The sequence below is a fragment of the Schistocerca americana genome, chromosome 9, assembly GCF_021461395.2.
Source record: "Schistocerca americana isolate TAMUIC-IGC-003095 chromosome 9, iqSchAmer2.1, whole genome shotgun sequence".
Classification (NCBI taxonomy): Eukaryota; Metazoa; Arthropoda; class Insecta; order Orthoptera; family Acrididae; genus Schistocerca; species Schistocerca americana.
Window position 1 is genome coordinate 93,832,693 of NC_060127.1, and position 11,014 is coordinate 93,843,706.

General features: G+C 45.0%; 1 pseudogene; it reads left to right on the forward strand.

Moving 5' to 3' along the window:
- The first annotated feature begins 368 nt into the window (after positions 1 to 368).
- LOC124551599 lies at positions 369 to 486 on the forward strand (annotated as a pseudogene).
- The last annotated feature ends 10,528 nt before the right edge of the window (positions 487 to 11,014 follow it).

The window sequence follows — 11,014 nt, forward strand, 5'->3', positions numbered from 1 at the left end:
CCACATGACCCTCCACGGACGCATCCAGTGGGGCCTATCGGCTGAGGATCAAACGGTGGTCGGTCGGTAACGCTGGGCCTTCCAAGACCTATTCGGACGGAATTTAATTTACTTTATCTTAATAATTTCATTTATCTAGTCATATATTTCTTCATTCTCTTCGTCATCTATGGAGCTACCAGAAGTTGGCTTATAAACTTACACTACAGTGGGGGATGTTGGCTTCATGTCTGAACTGGCTACGATAGTGCGTTCACTGTGCTCTTCATAGTAGCTTACTCACATTCCTGTTTTCTTATTCATTATTGAACCTACTCTTTCGTTAACCCTATTTGATTTTATATTTCTAACCCCATATTCTCCTGACCGCCAACGGCCTTGCCACAGTGGTAACACCGGTTCCCGTCATATCACTGAAGTTAAGTACTGTCGGGCTAGGCTAGCACTTGGATGGGTGACCATCCGGTCTGCCGAGCGTCGTTGGCAGGCGGGGTGCACTCAGAACTTGTAAGGCAAACTGAGGAGCTACTTGATTGAGAAGTAGCGGCTCTGGACTCGGAAACTGACATACGGCGGGGAGAGCGGTGTGCTGACCACATGCCCCTCCATATCCGCATCCAGTGACGCGTGTGGGCTGAGGATCACACGGCGCCAGTCGGTTCCTTTGGGACTTCATGGCCTGTGTGGGAGGAGTTTAGTTTTAATTTTATTCCCCTGACCAGAAGCCCTGCTCCTGCTGCTGCCGAACTTCATTAATTCCCACTATATCAAACTTTATCTTATCCATTCCCCTTTTATAATGCTCTAACCTACCTGCCCGAAAGAGGTACCTAATATTCCACACTCCGATCCGTAGAACGCCAGTTTTGTTTCTCCTGATGACGACATATTCCTGAGTCGTCCCCACGAGGAGATCCGTATGGGATCTATTTTACCTCTGGAATATTTCACTCAAGAGGATGCCATCGTCTTTAACCGAACAGTAGAGCTGCATGCCCTAGGGAAAAAATACGGACGTAGTTTCTCATTGCTTTCAACTGCTCGCAGTACCAGCACAACAAGGCCGCTTTGGTTGAATCTATAAAGCGAGATCAGTCATTCAGAGAGTTGTGCCTGCAATTGCCGAAGAGGTTGCTGATCCTCTTCAGGAACCACACGTTTGTCTGACCTCTCAACAGATACCCCTCCAATTTCGTTGTAGGAAGGAAAGGTTCATGGTTCGCGGCTTTAGAGGGATAAAATAGTGAAGGCAGCAGGAAATCAAATAGATAAAAACACTAGGTCCTGTAGAAAGCCTTGGATAACACAGCAGGTATTGAATTTAATCGATGAAAGGAGAAAATATAAAAATGGGCTACATGAAACAGGCAAAAGGGCATACTAACGTCTAAAAAATGAGATTGACAGGAAACTGCAAAATAGCTAAGCAAGAACAACTAGATGTTTAATATGGGGATTTAGAAGCATATATCACTAGGAGAAAGGTAGATATCATACAAAAAAACTAAAGAGGCTTTTTCAAGAAAACGGAAACAGCTGTATGAATATTAAAACTCAGATGGAAATCCATTTCTTAACAAAGAAGGGAAAGCTGAAAGGCGGAAGGAGTATATAGAGCTATACAAGAGATATGTACTTGAACGCAATATTACAGAAATGGAAGAGGTGGTAGACGAAAATGAGGTGGGGGATATGATACTGCGAGAAGAATTTGCCAGAACACTGAAGTCGAAACAAGTTTCTGGAAGTAGACGATATTTCTACAGAACTAGTGGCATCCTTCGGAGAGTTATCCATGAAGAGACTCTTCCACCTGGTGTACAGGATGTATGAGATAGGCGAAATAGCTTCATATTTCTGGAAGAAGACAATAATTCCAATTCCAAAGAAAGCAGGCGTTCACAGGTGTGAATATTACCGAGCTATCAGTTTAATAAGTCATGGCTACAAAGTACCAACAGGAATTCTTTATAGATGACCGGAAAAATGGTAGGTGTCAACATCGTGTAAGATTAGTCTGGATTCCGAAGAAATGTAGGAACATCTGAGGCAATTATGATCCTACGTCATCTCTTACAAAATAGGATGAGGAAAGGCAAAACTACCTTTCGTATCATTTGTAGACTTAGAGAAAGCGTTTGGTACTGCTGACTGGAATAATCTCTTTGAAATTCTGAAGGAAGTAGGACTAAAATACGGGGACAGAAAGGCCGTTTCCGACGTGTACAGGAAGCAGATGGCAGTTATAAGAGTCGCTGGGCGTGGAAGGGAAACAGTGGTTGAGATGGGAGTGAGACCGGGTTGTAGCCTATCCCCCGTGTTGTTCACTCACTGCATTGGGTAAACAGTAAAGGAAACCAATGAAAAATTTAGAATAGGATTTAAGAAAAGGAAAGGAAGGAAAATTGGGTTTAACGTACTGTCGAAATCGAGGTCATTAGAAACTGAGAACATGCCCGGATTATGTCAAGAGTGGGTAAGGAAGTCAGTAGAGCCCTTTGAAAGGAACCATCCCGGCATTTGCTTGAAACGATTTAGGTAAATCACGGTACACTTAAATCTGGATGGTCGGACGCGGGTTTGAACCATCGTCCTCCCGAGTGCGAGTCCAGTGTGCTAACCACTGCTCCACTTCGCACGGTGAGTAGGAATTGAAGTCTAGAGAGAAGATGCAAAGAACTGCATTGAGGTTGCCAGTGACATAGTAATTCTGTCACAGGCAGCAAAGAATAGTTGAATGTAATGGACATTGTCTCGAAAGGAGCATATAAGATGAATATGCTTAAAAACAAAACAAAAGAGTATAGTCGAATTAAATGAGATGATGCTGAGACTAGGATACGAGACACAACGTATCAAATGAGGTTTGCTCTTTGCGCAGCAGATTAACTGATGCTGGCTAAAGTAGAGAAGATGTAAAATGTAGACTGGCAGTGGCAAGAAAAGCGTTTCTGAAGAAGATAAGTTTTGTTAACGTATAGTAGAGATGTATGTGTTAGGAAGGCTATTCTGAAGTATTTGTCTGGAGTGTAGCAGTGAATCGAAGTGTAACATCGGCAATAAACTGTTTAGACAAGAAGAAAATAAAAACTCTTGTAGCGTGGGGCATAGAAGAATGCTAAAGATTAGAGGGGTAGATCGCATAACTAATGAGGGAGTACTGAGTAGGACTGGGAGAAAAAAGATTTGCGACACAACCTGACTAGAAGAAGGGATCGGTTGATAGAAAACATTCTGAGACATCAAGAAACCACCAGATCAGTATTGGAGGGAAGAGTCAGATGCAAAAATCGCAGAGAGGGACGAAGAGATGTATATGTTAAGCAGATTCAGAATAGAGTAGGATACAGTAGTTATTCGCAAATTTGCACAGGGCAGAATAGCATGGAGAGCTGCATCAAACAAATGATTCTGATTAAAGACAGTAACAACAACTACAGCAAAAACAACAACACTTTAAAAACCGTACATATAGAAAATGTGATTTAAACTGCTCGTTTTACTCTCTCAACACTAGGGAAGAAAGTAGCCCTTGTCCCCACAGTGTTCCAAGTTTGCTTGGAAGCCATCCAGATGTCTAGGAGGAAGTGTGGAATGAACATACGTACATGCACAAAATTTTATAAATATATAGAAGACTGAATTAGTACAACAAGCTGACAGCATCAAAAGAATGACATGTGTATTACGCGAAGTACACACACCCGTTAAAAATGGTTCAAATGGCTCTGAGCACTATGGGACTTACCATCTGAGGTCATCAGTCCCCTAGAACTTAGAACTACTTAAACCTAACGAATCTAATGACATCACACACATCCATGCCCGAGGCATGACTGAAACGCCCAGTACCGCTCGGCCACTGCGGCCGGCGACATACCCGTCATGATGACGATGGAAAGAGCACATTTACGAAGATACATTGCCGTTAATTCAATAACTGCCGCTCACACACTTTTATAATTTGAAACTAATTCGAAACCAGAGAAAAGTTTTAATACCGCGTGATGTTTCCATTGAAGTATTTACACTTCTTGATATATGCCGTAACGTAGAAATTTCGTGTGTTATCTGAGCAACAGAGAATTTGTTTACTGTTGCGGATGTATTTCTGTAAATATTATTTGTTTTAATTGCAGCAAAGCACAGGCGGTTCTTGTGTAACGTATTCCAAATAAATATTTTCGTAACTGTTCAAGTAATATCGCGTAAATGTGACTGGCTGGAACGCTCGCCTCAAGGCAAGGTAAAAACGAACCAGCTTTTGGATGTAATGCAGTAGGACGAGTCGATTTTACCTTTTAGCCTGAATAAAATCAAGCGCTTCACTATGAGATATGATTTCTTCGCAACCATTAATTTGGCGCTTCAAGTTCCTTCTATCTCTTTTTTTTTTTTTAACTCACCAAATATTGAACAAAGGTAAGGAATACAATTTTTTGTGGGTTAATTTTCGATTGTAGTTGTTGGTAACAGACAAATTCGAGACCAGCCGGTATTCTATATCTATGCTGCCGTAAAAAATAAATTACTATACCATTTTAGAGATTTCCAATTTAATCAAGCTTTATTGTTGCTCATTGCATATGGAAGACATGAAGTGATTCCACTACTAGTCATTAAAATTGCTATGCCAAGAAGAAATGCAGATGATAAACGGATATTCATTGGACAAATATATTATACTAGAACAGACATGTGATTACATTTTCACGCAATTTAGGTGCATGGATCCCGAGAAATCAATACCCAGGACAACCACCTCTGGCCGTAATAACGACCTTGATACACCTGGGCATTGAGTCAAACAAAGCTTGTGGGGTGTACAGGTACAGCTGCCCGTGCAGCTTCAACATACCACAGTTCATCAAGAGTAGTGACTGGCGTATTGCGACGAGCCAGTTGCTCGGGCACCATTGACCAGACGTTTTCAGTTGGTGAGATATCTGAAGAATGTGCTGGACAGAGCAGCAGTCGATCTTTTCCTGTATCCAAAAAGGCCCCTATAGGACCAGCAACATGCGGTCGTGCATTATCCTGCTGAAATGTAGGGTTTCACAGGGATCGAATGAACGGTAGAGTCACGGGTCGTAACACATCTGAAATGTAACGTCCACTGTTCAGAGTGCCGTCTATGTTAGCAAGGGGTTACCGAGACCTGTAACCAATGGCACCCCATACCATCACGCCGGGTGATACGCTAGTATGGCGATGACGAATACACGCTTCTAATGTGCGTTCACCGCGATGTCACCAAACACGGATGCGACCATCATGATGCTGTAAACAGAACCTGGATTCATCCGAAAAAATTACGTTTTGCCATTCGTGCGCCCAGGTTCGTCGTTGAGTACACCATCACAGGCGTTCCTGTCTGTGATGCAGCGTCAAGGGTAACCGCAGCCATGGTCTCCGAGCTGATAGTCCATGCTGCTGCAAACGTCGTCGAACTGTTCGTGCACATGGTTGTTGTCTTGCAAACGTCTCCATCTGTTGACTCTGGGATCGAGACGTGGCTGCACGATCCGTTACAGCCATGCTGATAAGATGGCTGTCATCTCGACTGCTAGTGATACGAGGCCATTGGGATCCAGCAAGGCGTTCCGTATTACCCTCTTGAACCCACCGATTCCATATTCTGCTAACAGTCATTGGATCTCGACCAACGCGAGCAGCAATGTCGCGATACGATAAACCGCATGCGCTATAGGCTACAATCCGACCTTTATCAAAGTCGGAAACGTGATGGTACGCATTTCTCCTCCTTACACGAGGTATCACAACAACGTTTCGCCAGGCAACGCCGGTGAAATGCTGTTTCTGTATGAGAAATCGGTTGGAAACTTTCAACATGTCTGCACGTTTTAGGTGTCGCCACCGGCGCCAACCTTGCGTGAATGCTCTGAAAAGCATATCACAGCATCTTCTTCCTGTCGGTTAAACTACGAGTCTGTAGCACGTAATCTTCGTGGTGTAGCAATTTTAATGGCCAGTAGTGTACATTTACAGATAAATAGCACGAGCGGTTCTGAGGTACTAGGTCTCGACTTTTGCTGAAACATATTAACTCATGGTTTAGTCTTCACGGAGGCAGTTCAGGCGCCGACTCTGTCATCAGTTTGATTACACAGACGATAAATACTGTTCTGTGATGCGTTATGCATCTGTAACAGTTGCTGGTTGACGTGTGACATGAGCCACTTCTCGTCCCATCATATGCCACACGTGCTCGATGGTTGACAAATCGAAAGATAGTGCTGGAGAGGGAAGTTAATGCACGTCTTCCAGGGCACGTTGAGTTTCACTGACAATGTGTGGACGAGCTTTATGCTGTTAAAATAACACATCACCTTCCTCTCGCAAGTTCGATAAGAGAACGGGTCTAACAACATTCATGACGTGCCCAGTACACAATAGCGTCCCCTCCAGAACACATAGGTGATCGGGAGTTGTAGCTTATCGCGCCCCAGACAATTCGGCCTGGGATAGGGTCTTAGACGACTGCACTCCACAAGAGAGTGCTCACTAGGTCTGCTTTGTGTGTTGGAACTACGAGGATCACTCCCAAAGAAATGCACACTATTTTTGTAATAATACAGTTTTCATTCTGCATGTGTGAAAGTCTTATAGTGTGCAGAGACATCCTCCCCGCTTGTTTTCAAACTTAGTTCAACCTGTTCCCGTCAGTGGCGCCGTCACAGCATGTCTTCAAAATGGTTGCTACACTTGACGTTCGTCAGCAGCAACATGCTGTCATAGAATTCTTGTGCTCTGAAAACGAGACAGTGGAAAACACCCACAAGAGGTTGAAAAAGGTGTATGGAGATGCTTCTGTCGACCGCAGAACAGTTAGTCGGTGGGCAAGCCGGTTACGTGATGAAAGCGGGCACGGCAATACTGAGGATTGTCCTCGCATAGGCAGGCCTCGTACTGCACACACTCCAGACAATGTGCAGAGAGTTAACGAATTGGTGACTGCTGACAGACGCAACACAGTGAACGAATTGTCACGCTACTTTGGGATAGGGGAAGAAGTGTTTGCAGAATACTGAAAGTGTTAGCGTTAAAGAAAGTTTGTGCCAGGTGGGTTCCCAGGATGTTGACAGTGGCTCACAAAGAAACAAGAAAAACATTATGCAGCGAACCAACCCGTTACAGTCCTGACCTGGCTCCATGTGACTATCGTCTCTTTGGGAAACTGAGAGACTCTCTTCGTGGAACAAGGTTTGTAGATGACGACTCCCTCGTGCACGCTGCTAAACAGTGGCTCCAGCAGGTTGGTCCAGAATTTTACCGTTCGGGTATACAGCCGCTGGTTCCAAGATGGCGTAAGGCAGTTGAGAGGGATGTAAATTATGTGGAGAAATAAAATATTGTTCCTAAAGGATGGATCTACACACTGTAAAACTTTCAAACATGTAGAATAAAAGATTTATTTAAAAAAAATAGTGTGCATTTCCTTTGAAGTGACCCTCATACATCTACATCTAAATACATACTCCCACCATACGGTGCGTGGCGGAGAGTACCTCGTACCACAACTAGCATCTTCTCTCCCTGTTCCACTCCCAAACAAAAAGAGGGGAAAATGACTACCTATATGCCTCTGTACGAGCCCTAATCTCTCTTATGTTTGTGGTCTTTCTGCGAAATGTAAGTTGGTGGAAATAAAATTGTACTGCAGTCAGCCTCAAATGCTAGTTCTCTAAATTTCCTCAGTAGCGATTCACGAAAAGAACGCCTCCTTTCCTCTAGAGACTCCCACCCGAGTTCCTGAAGCATTTCCGTAACACTCGCGTGATGATCAAAGCTACCAGTAACAAATCTAGCAGCCCGCCCCTGAATTGCTTCTGTGTCCTCCCTCAATCCGACGTGATAGAGATCCCAAACGCTCGAGTAGTACTCAAGAATAGTTGTATTAGTGTTTTATAAGCGGTCTCCTTTACAGATGAACCACATCTGCCCAAAAACCGAAGACGACTATCCGCATTCCCCACAACTGCCATTACATGCTTGTCCCACTTCATATCGCTCTGCAGTGTTACGCCCAAATATTAAATCGACGTGACTGTGTCAAGAGCTACAATACTAATGGAGTATTCAAACATTACAGGATTCTTTTTCCTATTCATCTGCATTAATTTACATTTATCTATATTTAGAGTGAGCAGCCATTCTTTACACTAATCATAAACCCTGTCCAAGTCATCATCTATCCTCCTACAGTCACTCAACGACGACACCTACCCTTACACAACATCATCATCAGCAAACAGCCGCACATTGCTATCCACCCTATCCAAAAGATCATTTATGTAGATAGAAAACAACAGCGGACCTACCACACTTCCCTGGGGCACTCCAGATGATACCCTCACCTCCGATGAACACTCACCATCGAGGACAACGTACTGGGTTCTATTACTAAAGAAGTCTTCGATCCACTCACATACTTGGGAGCCAATCCCATATGCTCGTACCTTAGTTAGAAGTGTACATCAAATGGGCATCTGCCAACTCCGCATTTGTAAACATTGCACTGACTGCAAAACCACGATCGTGATGAACACTAACCTGTTGATGCTACGTACTGATGTGCTTGATGCTAGTATTGTAGAGCAATGAGTCGCATGTCAACACAAGCACCGAAATCAACATTACCGTCCTTCAATTGGGTCAACTGGTGGTGAATCGGGGAAGTACAGTACATACTGACGAAACTAAATTGAGCTCTAACATGGAAATTAAGTGTTTCCGGACACATGTCCACATAACATCTTTTCTTTATTTGTGTGTGAGGAATGTTTCCTGAAAGTTTGGCCGTACCTTTTTGTAACACCCTGTATACAGGCGTCACCTGCGCTTTTTTCCAGTCGCTTTATTCCACTCACTTTCGTGCAGGTGGAACCTGTTCTGGTCACTTAAGCCCGTGCCTCGCCATCCCAAGTCATCCTCTGATGGCATCAGTCGAGCCGTGCATATCGATGCTGAGACATGAGAGGTAGACGGACTAGGGGTATGCGTGCCCGTAGTCCCAGTGCTAATAACCGGTTCCCAACAATTCGTGTTGACACGTCTGGGCACACAAGCCCTCTTAATTATCTGTGCTTTGCTAGTTGTACAAACTGCCACTGATGCCCTTACCATACGTCAATCCTGGCGGGTGTCATCGCTCCATCGACGTCCGAAGCCTCATCTACGGGTGTGAGAATATTCACGTGATCACTGATACGGACAACGTTGCACAAAGGACGCAGCACATCCTACTTGTGTGGAAATTATCTGAATGGAACTAACCGCCAGTCGGAAGGCCACAACCTGACTCAGTTGGCTGTAGGAAACAGAAGTGCAGCCCCATAGGTCGGCCGGAGTGGCCGAGCGGTTCTAGGCGCTACAATCTGGAACCGCGCAACCGCTACGGTCGCAGGTTCGAATCCTGCCTCGGGCATGGATGTGTGTGATGTACCTAGGTTAGTTAGGTTTAAGTAGTTGTAAGTTCTAGGGGACTGATGACCTCACCAGTTAAGTCCCATAGTGTTCAGAGCCATTTGAACCATTTTTTTGCAGCCCCATAGCCTGGTTGCCTGACTCTTTCACACGTCTGGGCTGCACTGCGCTTTCTGACTGCCAGTATTCCCAATTAAAGGGGTAGGCACAGATGACACTTCTGCAGCTAAGCCACTGCGCTACCTGTTGGCGGACGAAATTAAGTCCATTATCAGTGCATCTGCTATCCCGCAGATGGCATACTCCATCACCAGACGAAAATCTACGAAGTTTTCCAAGTGTACTATTCTTTTCCCCCGCAGTGTATATAGATACTGCGCAAACGACATTATGGTGTGTGGCGAAGGCTGTGTCTCCTTCCCCGTTCGATCCAAGACTGTTACAATGGAAGAAAATCTGTCGACGACCTTCTAAGTTAGCTCTAATTCAGCTGCGTTTCTTGTCGCTGTAATTTTACATATGTAAAAGAGCCGTCCACCGTGACAAAGGGTGGCTCCATTGGGAACATTTGGAAGTCAGTTCCCAATGCCAGCGTCTGTCTTGATTCGAACGCATACCTGACGAAATTCTTAGTCAGTGAAGAGGGGGGGTAGGGGGTGGCTGGAACAATTCAAACTTCACTTCTTCAGCAGTACGTTTGCAAGAAACCTTTGATTGCAGTTTTGGACCGTTCATTATTTGGATCACCTTCGACAGATGTGGAGCGTATTACACACACATCTAAAAAACGTTTGCATCACCCAGGTTCCCAGAACTCCTGAAGACAGACGTTGACTGTGGATATTGTATCACAGACACAGTCACTTTGACTGTTGAGAGATGTCACTAAACCCGCCCAAAGATGTAAACAACCATGCATGAGCAGCGCCTATTACACGCAGAGGGTCCGACAGCCGATGATTTCCAGTCATGCCACCAGGAAGGAAGGACGCGGCTCGTGTTGTCTGTAATTCAACCAAGCCTAGACGGTCAATACCGCGATTCGATCGCGTCCGCATTGCTGCTTTGTACCAGGAAGGTCTCTCAACAAGGGAAGTGTCCAGGCGTCTCGTAGTGAACCAAAGCGATGAACATGGAGGAGATACAGACAGACAGGATCTACCGATGACATGCCTCTCTCAGGGCGCCCAGGGGCTACTACTGCTGTGGATGACCGCTACCTACGCATTACGGCTCGGAGGAACCCTGACAGCAACGCCCCCATGTTGAATAATGCTTTTCGTGTAGCCACAGGACGTCGTGTTACAACTCAAACTGTGCGCAATAGTCTGCATGATGCGCAACTTCGCTCCCGACGTCCATGGTGAGATCCATCTTTGCAACCACGACACCATGCAGCGCGGTACAGATGGGCCCAACAACATGCCGAATAGACCGCTCAGCATTGGCATCACGTTGTCTTCACCGATGAGTGTCGCATATGCCTTCAACCAGACAATAGTCGGAGACGTGTTTGGAGGCAACCCAGTCAGGCTGAACGCCGTAGACACACTGTCCAGCGAGTGCA